The sequence below is a fragment of the Protopterus annectens genome, chromosome 2.part1, assembly GCF_019279795.1.
Source record: "Protopterus annectens isolate FY-2018-M chromosome 2.part1, PAN1.0, whole genome shotgun sequence".
NCBI lineage: Eukaryota > Metazoa > Chordata > Ceratodontiformes > Protopteridae > Protopterus > Protopterus annectens.
The window spans coordinates 1,664,360,766-1,664,378,021 of NC_056729.1; positions in this window are offsets into that span (position 1 = coordinate 1,664,360,766).

Here is a 17,256-nt window from a genome sequence, read left to right on the forward strand (position 1 = left end):
ATGGATTTGGATGTAGAGCAAGGGGGGTTTGGGCCGGGGTTGGGATGTATATCTCCAGACAGAAGTATGGTTGTTAGATGTTGGATTATATTGAAGAGGTGTTTGGATTGCTTTGTTTCTAGGTTGTGTATTGTTAGCTTTGTGAGGGTTTTGGAGGTTAGTGGGGAGGTAGAGGTTTTATAAGCGGTGATTATTTTGTAGTGAAAGAATAGATTGTTATTAATGGGATAAAGACCAGGGGATATTGAGATAGATGAGTGTAGGTGTGTTGTGGGGAGTGAGTTGGTTGTATGAAGGAATGGTGTGTGGGTTATGGTGTTTGGCTGGGTAAGGTATTGGATGTAAGTAACGGCTAGGAGAAGTAATAGTTGAATTGAGAAGGATGTATATTTTGTTGGCATGTTGAGGCTTTGCTAAGGTGGATATATGGTGTTGAGAAAGGTATAGGAGTAGGTATTGCCTTATTAAAAATGAAGGGGAGGACGGGATGATAGATGGTATGTAGGTGAGGGAGTAGGAAGTGGGTGGTGGTGAAAGGGGAGCGCAGGAGTGGTTAGGTGAGTATAAATATAGAGCTATGGGGGTGGTTGGAAAATGGGGTAGGGTAAGGGAACAGAGAGAGCCTGTAGGGCAAATGGAGCGGGAAGAGCCGAAAGGAAGTGAGGACTCATGAAAAAAGTATCACCAGCTGAAACCTAAAGATGAATGAAGATGGGCTACAGTTAATACTGAAAGATAAGTGTGGTTTAGACACTTTTCATACAGGGAAGAATCAGGAGTTTTAGCAAATAGAGTAAATGGGAGGTCTAGCTAGGGAAAAGAGGGGAGTAAGATTTAAGTAATTACTGTAATTCTGGTATAGGAATTACTACAGTTATATGGTGTGTGATCGTTTGGTGTGGAGAATGCTGCCACCTAATGGCAAGAGGGAAGGGCCTGTGTGCTCCAAAATAAAATAAAAATGCTACTAAGAGTATATGGGGGAAGAATAGCATTCAGGCTGCGGTAGACTGCTGTTGTTCATGCGGGGGTCTGAGTAATAGTTACAGCTGCTTTATTAGGTTACAAGTTTTAATTTAACACTACATACACTGCAATGTCCTTGTTGTAGTAGCATTCAGTGGTGCCTAGATAGCAGGCAGTTCAGGGTGTCATCTGGTGTTAGCAGGGAGGAATTTTTCTTGGGGTTAAATGTATGGAGGGAATACCCAAAACAGCAGACTGTAAAAAAAAAAAAAAGAGAGAGAGAGAGAATACAATTATGGAGATATATTGCAGGAAAGAGGAGGTAAGGGAAGGTGGGAAATAAGACAAATTAGAGTATAAAGGGTTGTACGGGGTGTACTATAGGTAGTGGGGGGCCTAGCAGCAGATATAGGTATAGGTTATAGGAAGAAGGAGATAAATTGTAGAGAGGTAACAGTAGAAAAATATTGCAAGTAGGCAGCTGTGTACATAACAGTTTAGTCATTTAAATCACAATCGCGCATTTCCCTCAGAGTCCCAGGGAGTTAAAATTACCCAAGGGTGTTAGAGAGGGAAGAGTGAGGCATATAACAATATACTGCACGTATCAAAACACATGCATTCACAATAAACAAACAGTAAAAGCAGAAGAGTTTGATTTGTAAATAGATGAAGCGTGTTTTAAGACACGAGCATTACAAAAATACAAACAGTTAATGCAGAAGAGTCAAACTTGTAAAATAGATACAGCGTGCATTAAAATGCGTGTGTAACAAACAACAAACAGTTAATGCAGAGACAGTTTTGCTAAATAGATACAGATTCTATTTTGCTTCTATTGGACAGCAGGAATGTAGTAGCTTTGATAACTGTGATGGCTCTCATTTTTTTTCCCCTGGCGAAGAGTTGCTCTGTAATGGTGGTGTTGGACAGGAGACATGTTTCCCCTCTAAGTGCACCTATTCCATCACTGGCACTCAAGTCTTTCATGTATCCATTGCAGATTTCACTATAATTATATTAACAAAAGCTTTAACTTCCTCAATAAACTTAAAAGCTACCCATTGCCCAGCATGTAAAACATAAAGTCTGACTTCCGTCAAGCAGTCATCTTATATATGGAATCATAACATCATGCATTCTGAATAATGCATTATCATTGTCTGGGTAAACACATATGGCTGCATCATGCCTTTCAACCTCTTAGAGCAAAACATCTGGACAAAGCCATAAATAATGGGTGGTCAAAGGCCCAAATATTGTTCCTATAAACTTAGAAAGTTGATAGAATAACAGGTTTTGCATTAGCATGAATTTTCTGAAGAATATAAAGTCTGAAACTCAGATGTATGTCATTATTTTCTGACTTCGGTTTTTAATAAATTGACAAAGATTTGCCAGAAAACCACAATTTTATGAAAAATGGACCAAGAATATGAGGCAAAAATCTGGACATTCTGCAAAAATATGTACGCCTACAAGAGTATGTTTATTACCAGTTCCCTCCATTTACAAAGCACTAACTCCCTGGCAGTATAATCCAAAAAGTGAACAATAAAATCCTCATGTACATTAATACACCTGTTTCGGCATTAATTCTATGAACCCTTTCCATAGTCAAAAGGGCAGTCATCTTTAATAGGTGCTTGAGTGCAGCTTCAATAAAGCACACTGGATTGTTGTATTTCTTCTAATCTGGCAGTCCAATTAAATGTAAATTACTTTATCTGCTTATGTTTTCTAAAGCATCTATTTACAACTGCATGTTTTGTAACTGTGGGTCACCAATCTACAGAATGTAACAGAGCAAGTTATTTTTGTGTGCCTAGTTTCACTTGCTGTTGTTCCATTAATGCTGAGATTTTGAAGTCATTGCCTATCAACACAGCCTGAACTAGGAAGGCTAGAGTTTGGATCCCTGAATGCAAATCCCTGTGGTTGTTCTGTTGAGGGAAAACAAGCATTGCCATATATAATGCTTCCTGCCATAAATGTAAGTGCAGGCTGTACACACAGACAAAAGGACAGCAAGTAGGCACCAGTAGAAAGCTGATTTAATATAGGAAGGATTGTAATAACTTACCATGCTTTATTAAGCTAAAAGAAAAACATGCTCATAATAAAAGTGCCTAAATTGCTATTCTTAACCCAAAGAGGGCCAGAGCTTCACTTATGCAGTTGCCATCTCTGCATGAACCCTTGAGTGCTTTTAAAACAGTTCCTAGACTTGATAGGATCTACCTGATCATAAAAATGCAAATTAATTTAAAATATATAAATAATCTGTTACGACTTGAAAATTATATGCAAGATGAAATCTCCATCAAGAAGTACAGAAAATATGCTGATCAAACATTTTTAAATCAAATCCTAAAAAATTAAGTAGAATGCCTTCTTTAGGATCCAGATTTCATTTAATCACAGATGTAGCAATCACAATGTGTAGCACCCATTGCATAGCACACAGGATGATTTCTGGTCAAACACCTATCCAAGGTATTTGAACTTGCCAATGGTTATGGTAATTTGCAGAAGTGTAGCATTTTATATCAGACATACATGAATATAAATTTAAGCAGAACTGCAAGTAGGTCATCTGCTGCTCAGTGCAGCAGCCAAAACATAAAGTTGTTAAGATGAAAAGTAAAGCAAAAACATTTCTCTAGCTCTGAAACTGTAACAAGCTGCTTCCTATAAATGTAACAAGCAGCTTGCTAAACTTTAATCACTACACAGTGAGTGCTTTATCATTTCAGATGTGAGCGCAAATGCAGTATCAACATTCACAAAACAAAAGTGAAAAACGGTCAAATACAGCAAGACACGGACTGTTTATTGTACTACAATAAATGTTAGCACTTTCGGAAGAGTTATTACATTCATTTATGTACAGTATCCCTACACCATTGACAATTGCTGATCATGCAGCCTAACAGTTTGCACCCGGGGAAGCCACCGCCTTTGCCCCACCCTAATGGGGGCTATGATGATAAGTACAAGGGTTGTTACCAGGGCCAATTATGATATGAAAGGTTAATTGAAATGTGATAACACTAGGATGCCTGTCTTGTCACTTTGCAGTCTCTGAAGAGTTCAAAAAGTGTTTGAAGCATCTGTCACCATAATAGAATATTCTGTCCAGGAATATCAATTCCAGTGTTACACTACTACTACATGTCGGTGTCATATGAGTTACTTTTGAATTTATGAATGCAGCAATATTGGATTACACAGTGATGGAAAGAGTACACCATACCCTTGAATATTGGCAGCTGAGATTATAGATTGCAGTATACAATGGTAGGACCCTTAACATTCACTTCTTGATGGTCTTGATGTTGTGTCTGATGATGCCGACTTCCAAATTTATTGCCCTGATATTGTGTTCTGCAATACTACTGCATTCAGGAGTATAAGTGTAAAATGATATTCTAATGGATAATCTGAAAAAAAAATGCTTTAAAATACATATTAACTGCAGCTGTCTGCTTCAATGCTGATACCTGGACATTTCGCCGTCTAAAACATTTTATACAATAAAATGCACCTACAGAAATAGTTTCCTTCTGTATGATTGATTGTAAGTCTTCTGAAATGAGTTTTCCCTTTATATTCAGAATATCCCATAAAATCATAAATCTTGCAACATCAGTTTCTGCTTTTTCTGTGTGTGAAATTTGCCCCCTATACCTGCTGATCATCAAGCCAACCCCCCAACTAGACATGGTCCATTCATTGCCTTACCTGGTAATTTTATACAGGGTAAGAACAAGAATTGTGCAGGAGACACTACCATTCAGGTAGCCATGAGGGTGCTTTATGCCTCACCAGCCTCCCAGCAATGAGAGCATTTGTATAGGTAGGACATTTGGTCCTCATTAACATGGAAACCCACAATGCTTTTTTCCATGTTAGTGCACATATCTGCATCACCACATGAGGTCTACCACCTGGTGGTGTCTTGTTGAGCCTAATGCCTGCCTTCCCCCAGGGCCATACATTTGTATTGCTAAGCCCTCCTTTGAATGACTGTGGCACTGCAAGGCCAGCTCCATCACACCCCTATCCCCAGGATCGACAAGTCCATCATCGCCAGCACCATCAGTTGACAGAGCCACTACAGGAACTCAGGTCACATGGACCAGCTTCAGGACTTAGCCATCTGTGCTAGCAAAGCTGATTAATCCTTAATGCTAGTGTCAAGTATGTGGTAAACATGTCTTTAATGCTGGTAAGACTATCAGCTATGAGTTCTCTTCCCACACTTAGGTGCTTGGATTCATCTTCCACTGTTGACACTATGCAATATAACCAGTCATGTGCTCACAGGTTGATGTAAAAGATCTCTTGAGACATAATAAAAATCAGTATAAGAATTCCCTTTGCATCTTGGCTAAATTATCCTTATCAGTATGAATACCACCTCAGTTAACCACTGAAACTAGAGCATACGTATAGCAAAAATAACTCGGTAAGAATATTAAAATAAATAAATCCTGAATTTACTCATTATAGACATGGGCTGGAGGTAGACTGGTGAGATCAAAACTGACTGTCACACGAAAGGTAACATTTGCATTCTCTCAGGAACCTAGGACACAATACGTTCAAATTTCATGTTCTTGAACATATCCCTAAATCCCTACTAGGCGGGGACCACAACTCGCTGCTTGAGAAGAGGGAACTCGAGTGGTAAATACGTTTGCAGGCAAGGAAAAGACCAGGCCTTAACTATGCGGAATCTTTGACCCCAGTCTTGTATCGCAGAAAGATACAACACAGTATACCACAACCTCTGCGCCTGGACCTCTAGCAGATTTACCGATGAAATGTTACCTTTCGTGCGACAGCCAGTTTTGATCTCACCAGTCTACCTCCAGCCCATGGTCTGATACTTCCCCTGGCAAATTCGGACTCATTTGTTTTTGGTCAATGGTTCATCTATATATATATGTTTTTGTCTTTCATGTTTTCTACAATGGTTCAGTATTACTTTTTTTCGTGTCTTTCTAGCTTTTCAGGTTACATATCAGTGCCTTTTTAAGATTGTTTTTTTAATTAATAGCCCTCATTCAGTTCCATATCTTAATACATTAGTTTCTATCGATATCCATTATTTAAGAAATTTTCACTATTTTGTTTCTCTTTTTAGTTTCTGTATCTTATTTTTTGGATATCTAGCCTGGTTCTTATTTTTTGGTTTTCTAGCCTGTTTCTTATTTTACATACATGTTATTTTACATACATGTTGTTGCTATTTCTCTAGTACGCTCGGCTTTGCTTATTATGCTCTTTTAGGTCGTCCACCATCCTGACGAAGATTTTGAAAAGTGTAGCCTAACAATGTATTTTACCAGCAAGACTATTTTTAGTTAACTACATTTTTTTAGCTAATTTCAGCTAATCTCCGAACTTCACTATTGTAGGTTTAGAGTGATTCTACTAACCACGTATGAGCTGGCTCAGGGTATCTAACCTATCAGATTGTAAGGTATGATGTCAAGTTGGCGTGCCCAATCACAATAAAGGTTTTTTCACCCACACTTGATTGGCTCTCACTGACACACCCCCAGGTACTCTTATAAAAGGAAATCTTCAGGATCACTCTTTCCATTAAGGAACTACACTTTGATGGTGATTGTACTTCTGGTACTTTTTACTTCAATTAAGTAGGACCTTCTAGAATCTGAACTTCGACTACGTTGATTTTTTGCCACCACGGTGAGCAGAGCTCCTTAGCCGAACCACATTTACATTGTTTTGCCTGTTTTTTCCTGTGTGTTTCATCTTTGATTTCTAGCGGTCACACTAGCGGTTCCTATCAGCAAGCGACCTGACCAGCCAGAACTATGACCTGTATACAAAGCCTTTCTAAAGGCTTCACTCAGCCTTTAACCACAAGCGCTCGGGTACGCACAGCCTTTCTCAAGGCTTTACCGGTAGCCCAGTTTCTTCACCGACATACCACCATACCTTTATTAAGGCAGTCTACCTGGTCATCCATTTATTCTTGGCTTCCCTAGGGTATTTTATTCGTGGACATTATTCCTCCTCTGCATAGGAGCTTGAATACCCAGGTCCCACAGACAATCATTTTCCTGAAGGAGTGTTGTTATGCATATATGTAGCCTGGGAGCAGATGTAAAGATTACCAACCCTCTGATGGGTGGTTTACTTCATAGCGATTGTGTGGGACTATGTTGCTATGTCAGGATACACTGTGGGCCTCTGTCATGATATAGATCATTCACACTCTCACCCAAAGGCGTGGAATTAGCTTATACAAATGCTCTGATTGATAGGAAGCTGGAGAGACCACAAAGCAGACCAATGGATGCCTGAAAATACCCCCCCCCCCCCAGACAGCTTGTGCCTCAGCTCCAGCTGAAATCTCCAGAGCTGAGAATGAATGTGTTATGTATGATGGGGGGAGGGATTATAGCCACCAGACATGGGAGCAAAAGTCACCTAGAAAAAAATGTACTGACAGTCAGGCGACCCCCCCTTGAGCAACCTACTAAACACTGCATTTCTTTGAGGAGCTATAACCCTGGAATTGTTATATTAAGCTGAGCAGTAATGTATCACTCAAGCCATTCTATCAGGGAGTACAGCTTATGAGTGTAGGTTGGAATCTGATAGTCAAAGAGTTAGCAAACTGGAGTTTAATATACAGCAGTTCCCAGTGCACCAAAGGAAGCCATAACTATTCATAGCAGAGCACAGAAGCCTACTGTAATGTTGAACACATCGCTGCATGTGGTACATCATGTGACTGTGCCATCCTCAGCACTTACTGCTGCATAAGGAAACACAGACTTCTGTGGCTCTTCCTTTAATAATAGCAATATAAAGTGTGCCTTAATTCAACTCTGCTTTTGTATGAAATGAGAAGAAGTTTCAGAAAACTTTCATTTTCAAGAAAAGTAACATGAAACTGCCGAAGGGCAATGATACCAGTAATGTATTGCCTGTCTGATTCAGTACAAGAAAAGTCTTCAAGAAAACAGACAAAAAGCTTTAAAAACATAGCATAACTCACTCTTTGTTGAATTTGACTATGCTATTGCAATAGATGGTGGCTGTTTTTCCATGGATGGGTCGACTCTAGTTTGACCCCTCATAAGGAAACTCACCCTCCTTATAGATCAGCATGAAGATTCCATAGCACCAGCACAACCAGCAGATGGTTCACCACAGTGATGCGGCATCCACTTTGGATCATTGCAACAATTCATTAACACCATCTTTCTTGGATACTTGGCTCTACAACAGCAAACAAGCATTTACCACAGAACGGGGTACTGTAAGTACTGTAGCTCAATCATTAGTCAAATATGAAAAGAATCTGTTAGCTTTTGAAAAATTACAAATTGAAAATGTGTATTTCCTTGAATCTATTAAAGCTAACCAAGTTCCCAAGGGGCTTCAATCTTGGAAGTTTCCGACCAGATTAAGGCCTCAGTCAGCTTTGCATCAAGAATTGTTGAGATTATTTGACAAACAGGGATGCAAATGAATGGAACTGTTAATTAAACGTAATCAGTTATCCATGGGACAACTCATGGCTGAAATTTCATCTTTGGACAAGGCAATTACAAATGATTTGTTAGTCATTACATATACCACTCAATACATGGGCATTTTTTAAAAAGTAGATAATGTATGTGAGGTTATCAAAAAAAGGAAAGGCAAAAAATTAGAACAGGATGGAAGTGATTATACTAACCACAAAGCATATCCTTGTCCACCATCATCACAAGTATCCAATGCAGTTTATATGGAAGAGGAGGCAGAATCAACCATAAGTAATAGTGACAAACATATGGTGGACCTGAGCATTTAGAATATCCCCCACTGAGACAATTGGAATATCTGAAAGGGAAGAACAACCATGGTGGCCCAGACCCAGCAGCACAACATCAGAAGAACACCAACAATCTCTCACATACCAAACAATGGTCATTGGTGGACAACTATAATCGACGGAGAAACAGGAAATGTTGAATGAATTGGAAGTGAACAAAACAAATGAATGCTGGGACATTTTACCTAAAGTCATTCCTAATTGTGTGAACGTTTTTTTTTTTTATAATTACAGTTCATCTGAGATTACAACAATGCATGTAGAATTGTTTAGCAGAGGTTACACCTTTGTTCCTACAAAACATTCTAGTGTTGTCAATACTATAATGGATTTAAAATTATTTGTAGAGAAATTAAATTTGAAATTATTTTTCAAAGATTCTGGCAGTTCGGAGGGAATTAGCCAGTTAAGATTTTAGCAATCACTTTCAATCTCCCCTTCCATCCAGCGTTAAGCATTTCTGAACAAGTGTGTGAACTGAATTTAAGACAGTAGAGTTAACATCACAGTAATAGCACATGAACTGAATTTAAGACAGTAGAGTTACCATCACAGTAATAGTACATGAACTGAATTTAAGACAGTAGAGTTACCATCACAGTAATAGTACATGAACTGAATTTAAGACAGTAGAGTTACCATCACAGTAATAGTACATGAACTGAATTTAAGACAGTAGAGTTACCATCACAGTAATAGTACATGAACTGAATTTAAGACAGTAGAGTTACCATCACAGTAATAGTACATGAACTGAATTTAAGACAGTAGAGTTACCATCACAGTAATAGTACATGAACTGAATTTAAGACAGTAGAGTTACCATCACAGTAATAGTATATGAACTGAATTTAAGACAGTAGAGTTACCATCACAGTAATAGTACATGAACTGAATTTAAGACAGTAGAGTTACCATCACAGTAATAGTACATGAACTGAATTTAAGACAGTAGAGTTACCATCACAGTAATAGCACATGAACTGAATTTAAGACAGTAGAGTTACCATCACAGTAATAGTACATGAACTGAATTTAAGACAGTAGAGTTACCATCACAGTAATAGTACATGAACTGAATTTAAGACAGTAGAGTTACCATCACAGTAATAGCACATGAACTGAATTTAAGACAGTAGAGTTACCATCACAGTAATAGCACATGAACTGAATTTAAGACAGTAGAGTTACCATCACAGTAATAGTACATGAACTGAATTTAAGACAGTAGAGTTACCATCACAGTAATAGTACATGAACTGAATTTAAGACAGTAGAGTTACCATCACAGTAATAGCACATGAACTGAATTTAAGACAGTAGAGTTACCATCACAGTAATAGTACATGAACTGAATTTAAGACAGTAGAGTTACCATCACAGTAATAGTACATGAACTGAATTTAAGACAGTAGAGTTACCATCACAGTAATAGCACATGAACTGAATTTAAGACAGTAGAGTTACCATCACAGTAATAGCACATGAACTGAATTTAAGACAGTAGAGTTACCATCACAGTAATAGTACATGAACTGAATTTAAGACAGTAGAGTTACCATCACAGTAATAGCACATGAACTGAATTTAAGACAGTAGTTACCATCACAGTAATAGCACATGAACTGAATTTAAGACAGTAGAGTTACCATCACAGTAATAGCACATGGACTGAATTTAAGACAGTAGAGTTACCATCACAGTAATAGTACATGAACTGAATTTAAGACAGTAGAGTTACCATCACAGTAATAGTACATGGACTGAATTTAAGACAGTAGAGTTACCATCACAGTAATAGTACATGAACTGAATTTAAGACAGTAGAGTTACCATCACAGTAATAGCACATGAACTGAATTTAAGACAGTAGAGTTACCATCACAGTAATAGTACATGAACTGAATTTAAGACAGTAGAGTTACCATCACAGTAATAGTACATGAACTGAATTTAAGACAGTAGAGTTACCATCACAGTAATAGTACATGAACTGAATTTAAGACAGTAGAGTTACCATCACAGTAAAAGCACATGAACTGAATTTAAGACAGTAGAGTTACCATCACAGTAATAGCACATGGACTGAATTTAAGACAGTAGAGTTACCATCACAGTAATAGTACATGAACTGAATTTAAGACAGTAGAGTTACCATCACAGTAATAGTACATGAACTGAATTTAAGACAGTAGAGTTACCATCACAGTAATACTACATGAACTGAATTTAAGACAGTAGAGTTACCATCACAGTAATAGCACATGAACTGAATTTAAGACAGTAGAGTTACCATCACAGTAATAGTACATGAACTGAATTTAAGACAGTAGAGTTACCATCACAGTAATAGTACATGAACTGAATTTAAGACAGTAGAGTTACCATCACAGTAATAGTACACGAACTGAATTTAAGACAGTAGAGTTACCATCACAGTAATAGTACATGAACTGAATTTAAGACAGTAGAGTTACCATCACAGTAATAGCACATGAACTGAATTTAAGACAGTAGAGTTACCATCACAGTAATAGCACATGAACTGAATTTAAGACAGTAGAGTTACCATCACAGTAATAGTACATGAACTGAATTTAAGACAGTAGAGTTACCATCACAGTAATAGCACATGAACTGAATTTAAGACAGTAGTTACCATCACAGTAATAGCACATGAACTGAATTTAAGACAGTAGAGTTACCATCACAGTAATAGTACATGAATTGAATTTAAGACAGTAGAGTTACCATCACAGTAATAGTACATGAACTGAATTTAAGACAGTAGAGTTACCATCACAGTAATAGTACATGAACTGAATTTAAGACAGTAGAGTTACCATCACAGTAATAGCACATGGACTGAATTTAAGACAGTAGAGTTACCATCACAGTAATAGTACATGAACTGAATTTAAGACAGTAGAGTTACCATCACAGTAATAGCACATGAACTGAATTTAAGACAGTAGAGTTACCATCACAGTAATAGTACATGAACTGAATTTAAGACAGTAGAGTTACCATCACAGTAATAGTACATGAACTGAATTTAAGACAGTAGAGTTACCATCACAGTAATAGTACATGAACTGACTTTAAGACAGTAGAGTTACCATCACAGTAATAGTACGTGAACTGAATTTAAGACAGTAGAGTTACCATCACAGTAATAGCACATGAACTGAATTTAAGACAGTAGAGTTACCATCACAGTAATAGTACATGAACTGAAATTAAGACAGTAGAGTTACCATCACAGTAATAGCACATGAACTGAATTTAAGACAGTAGAGTTACCATCACAGTAATAGTACATGAACTGAATTTAAGACAGTAGAGTTACCATCACAGTAATAGTACATGAACTGAATTTAAGACAGTAGAGTTACCATCACAGTAATAGTACATGAACTGACTTTAAGACAGTAGAGTTACCATCACAGTAATGGTACATGAACTGAATTTAAGACAGTAGAGTTACCATCACAGTAATAGTACATGAACTGAATTTAAGACAGTAGAGTTACCATCACAGTAATAGCACATGAACTGAATTTAAGACAGTAGAGTTACCATCACAGTAATAGTACATGAACTGAATTTAAGACAGTAGAGTTACCATCACAGTAATAGTACATGAACTGAATTTAAGACAGTAGAGTTACCATCACAGTAATAGCACATGGACTGAATTTAAGACAGTAGAGTTACCATCACAGTAATAGCACATGAACTGAATTTAAGACAGTAGAGTTACCATCACAGTAATAGTACATGAACTGAATTTAAGACAGTAGAGTTACCATCACAGTAATAGTACATGAACTGAATTTAAGACAGTAGAGTTACCATCACAGTAATAGTACATGAACTGAATTTAAGACAGTAGAGTTACCATCACAGTAATAGTACATGAACTGAATTTAAGACAGTAGAGTTACCATCACAGTAATAGCACATGAACTGAATTTAAGACAGTAGAGTTACCATCACAGTAATAGCACATGAACTGAATTTAAGACAGTAGAGTTACCATCACAGTAATAGCACATGAACTGAATTTAAGACAGTAGAGTTACCATCACAGTAATAGTACACGAACTGAATTTAAGACAGTAGAGTTACCATCACAGTAATAGTACATGAACTGAATTTAAGACAGTAGAGTTACCATCACAGTAATAGTACATGAACTGAATTTAAGACAGTAGAGTTACCATCACAGTAATAGTACATGAACTGAATTTAAGACAGTAGAGTTACCATCACAGTAATAGCACATGAACTGAATTTAAGACAGTAGAGGTACCATCACAGTAATAGCACATGAACTGAATTTAAGACAGTAGAGTTACCATCACAGTAATAGTACATGGACTGAATTTAAGACAGTAGAGTTACCATCACAGTAATAGTACATGAACTGAATTTAAGACAGTAGAGTTACCATCACAGTAATAGTACATGAACTGAATTTAAGACAGTAGAGTTACCATCACAGTAATAGTACATGAACTGAATTTAAGACAGTAGAGTTACCATCACAGTAATAGTACATGAACTGAATTTAAGACAGTAGAGTTACCATCACAGTAATAGTACATGAACTGAATTTAAGACAGTAGAGTTACCATCACAGTAATAGTACATGAACTGAATTTAAGACAGTAGAGTTACCATCACAGTAATAGCACATGAACTGAATTTAAGACAGTAGAGTTACCATCACAGTAATAGTACATGAACTGAATTTAAGACAGTAGAGTTACCATCACAGTAATAGTACATGAACTGAATTTAAGACAGTAGAGTTACCATCACAGTAATAGTACATGAACTGAATTTAAGACAGTAGAGTTACCATCACAGTAATAGCACATGAACTGAATTTAAGACAGTAGAGTTACCATCACAGTAATAGTACATGAACTGAATTTAAGACAGTAGAGTTACCATCACAGTAATAGCACATGAACTGAATTTAAGACAGTAGAGTTACCATCACAGTAATAGTACATGAACTGAATTTAAGACAGTAGAGTTACCATCACAGTAATAGCACATGAACTGAATTTAAGACAGTAGAGTTACCATCACAGTAATAGCACATGAACTGAATTTAAGACAGTAGAGTTACCATCACAGTAATAGTACATGAACTGAATTTAAGACAGTAGAGTTACCATCACAGTAATAGTACATGAACTGAATTTAAGACAGTAGAGTTACCATCACAGTAATAATACATGAACTGAATTTAAGACAGTAGAGTTACCATCACAGTAATAGTACATGAACTGAATTTAAGACAGTAGAGTTACCATCACAGTAATAGTACATGGACTGAATTTAAGACAGTAGAGTTACCATCACAGTAATAGTACATGAACTGAATTTAAGACAGTAGAGTTACCATCACAGTAATAGCACATGAACTGAATTTAAGACAGTAGAGTTACCATCACAGTAATAGTACATGAACTGAATTTAAGACAGTAGAGTTACCATCACAGTAATAGTACATGAACTGAATTTAAGACAGTAGAGTTACCATCACAGTAATAGTACATGAACTGAATTTAAGACAGTAGAGTTACCATCACAGTAATAGTACATGAACTGAATTTAAGACAGTAGAGTTACCATCACAGTAATAGCACATGAACTGAATTTAAGACAGTAGAGTTACCATCACAGTAATAGCACATGAACTGAATTTAAGACAGTAGAGTTACCATCACAGTAATAGCACATGAACTGAATTTAAGACAGTAGAGTTACCATCACAGTAATAGTACATGAACTGAATTTAAGACAGTAGAGTTACCATCACAGTAATAGTACATGAACTGAATTTAAGACAGTAGAGTTACCATCACAGTAATAGTACATGAACTGAATTTAAGACAGTAGAGTTACCATCACAGTAATAGCACATGAACTGAATTTAAGACAGTAGAGTTACCATCACAGTAATAGCACATGAACTGAATTTAAGACAGTAGAGTTACCATCACAGTAATAGTACATGAACTGAATTTAAGACAGTAGAGTTACCATCACAGTAATAGTACATGAACTGAATTTAAGACAGTAGAGTTACCATCACAGTAATAGTACATGAACTGAATTTAAGACAGTAGAGTTACCATCACAGTAATAGTACATGAACTGAATTTAAGACAGTAGAGTTACCATCACAGTAATAGTACATGAACTGAATTTAAGACAGTAGAGTTACCATCACAGTAATAGTACATGAACTGAATTTAAGACAGTAGAGTTACCATCACAGTAATAGTACATGAACTGAATTTAAGACAGTAGAGTTACCATCACAGTAATAGCACATGAACTGAATTTAAGACAGTAGAGTTACCATCACAGTAATAGCACATGAACTGAATTTAAGACAGTAGAGTTACCATCACAGTAATAGCACATGAACTGAATTTAAGACAGTAGAGTTACCATCACAGTAATAGCACATGAACTGAATTTAAGACAGTAGAGTTACCATCACAGTAATAGCACATGAACTGAATTTAAGACAGTAGAGTTACCATCACAGTAATAGCACATGAACTGAATTTAAGACAGTAGAGTTACCATCACAGTAATAGCACATGGAACATCTTTAGGGAAGAAAAACTGTAACTGGTCAGATCAGGTCATGTATACGTGTAAAAATCATGAAACCTGATAAGGGAAGAGGGATGGTGGTGATGAATAAAAGTGATTACAGTCAGAGAATAAATAATGTATCATTTGACAAAGCATATGAGGTAGCTTCATTAAATGAAGTCAGTATAGCATATAAAAGAACAAATACGGTATTATATGACATGCTCATGCAAGGGGACATTAATTTTGACCAATACAAATATTTGGATGTAACATAACCACTCATTCCTGCAGTATTTGGTGTCCCAAAAATCAATAAAATCCTCTGTGACCCCTCCTTTAGATTGTCATTGTTAGCACCTACAAAACCAACTCTATAGTGAAAATGCTTGATAACAATTTAAAACCAGGACTTTTCTGCATAAATTACTTATGCAGGGATTCCTGGGATTTTCTCGACAAATGGAACCAGTAATGCATTACCTGTCTGATTTAGTACAAGAAAAGTCTTCAAGAAATTACAAAAACAGACATAAAGCTTTAAAAACATAGCATAACTCAGTCTTTCTTGAATTTGACTATGCTATTGCATAAATTAAAATCACCTTGTAGGTAATTTTATCTATTGATAATTTATTATTTTTTATTACAATAAATGTGAAAAACCTGTAGGGCTGTAATGGCTTGCAGAATTTCTTTATGATAATATGAAACTTTCACAATCTAGAATGAATACATATGTTGCTCTGATGGAACTAGTGCTTAAGAATAATTTTATTTACTTTAATGGCCATTATTTTAGACAGACTACAGGTGTCGTCATGGGGGCAGCATGCGAACCTTTATTTACTGATAGCGTGATGATAGAATGGGAGAAAAGAATCATATTTAATAGTCCATTTGCTCCCTCGTGGATTTTATATGCCAGATTCCGAGATAACATATGTATTTTTTGGAAAGATGATTATGACAAAATAGGTCCATTTATTGAATACATTAATCACACCACTGAGTGTTTTGTCCTTTACACAAACTGTTACTGAACATAAGTTCTTTTATTTGAATGTAAAAATTAGAAATAATTATGAATTAAGGGCATTTACACAATATATTCACCATAAACCTACTTATTCTAATTCATTTTTATACTTTATGAGCTCCCATCCTATCCATTAGAAAAAAAGCTGTTGTCAAGGGGCAGATGGTTAGGGCAGCTCGTATGGTTTGTGAATTTGATGCATTTATCGAAGAATGTAACAAATTGTCAGATATGTTCCTGAAAAGATGGTACCCTAGTAAATTCATCCACAGTATAATGAAATGTGAAGTGGTTACTATGACATCCCTGCTGTCGGCCAGTAATCAAGGAGCCTGAATCCTTATCACTGACACCAGTGAGGGACATTCACTTGGAACAAAAATAGATACACACAGTATTCCCAGATGCAGTTCTCTGCATCAAACACAATTTCCCTTAAGAGCACACAGGGAACACACTCAGTCAAGGGGCTGGGTTTCCCTGTCTCTCTCCAGGAACTCAATAAGTCTCCCCACTGACACAGCTGTAGAGTTGAGTCCTCAGCCGAGTGTTCCAAAGCAAGTCCTCTACCACCATCTCTGCGAAACCAGTGCTCTGTGTCCCTGCTCCAAGTAGCTCACATACACACTCTCTGAGATTTGATTTACCCACACACACACACACACACACACACACACACACACACACACCTAGGAATGGATAACACAGATTTACTAGCTCTGCTTCCTTTGCTCAGACTAAAAGGTAGTTACAC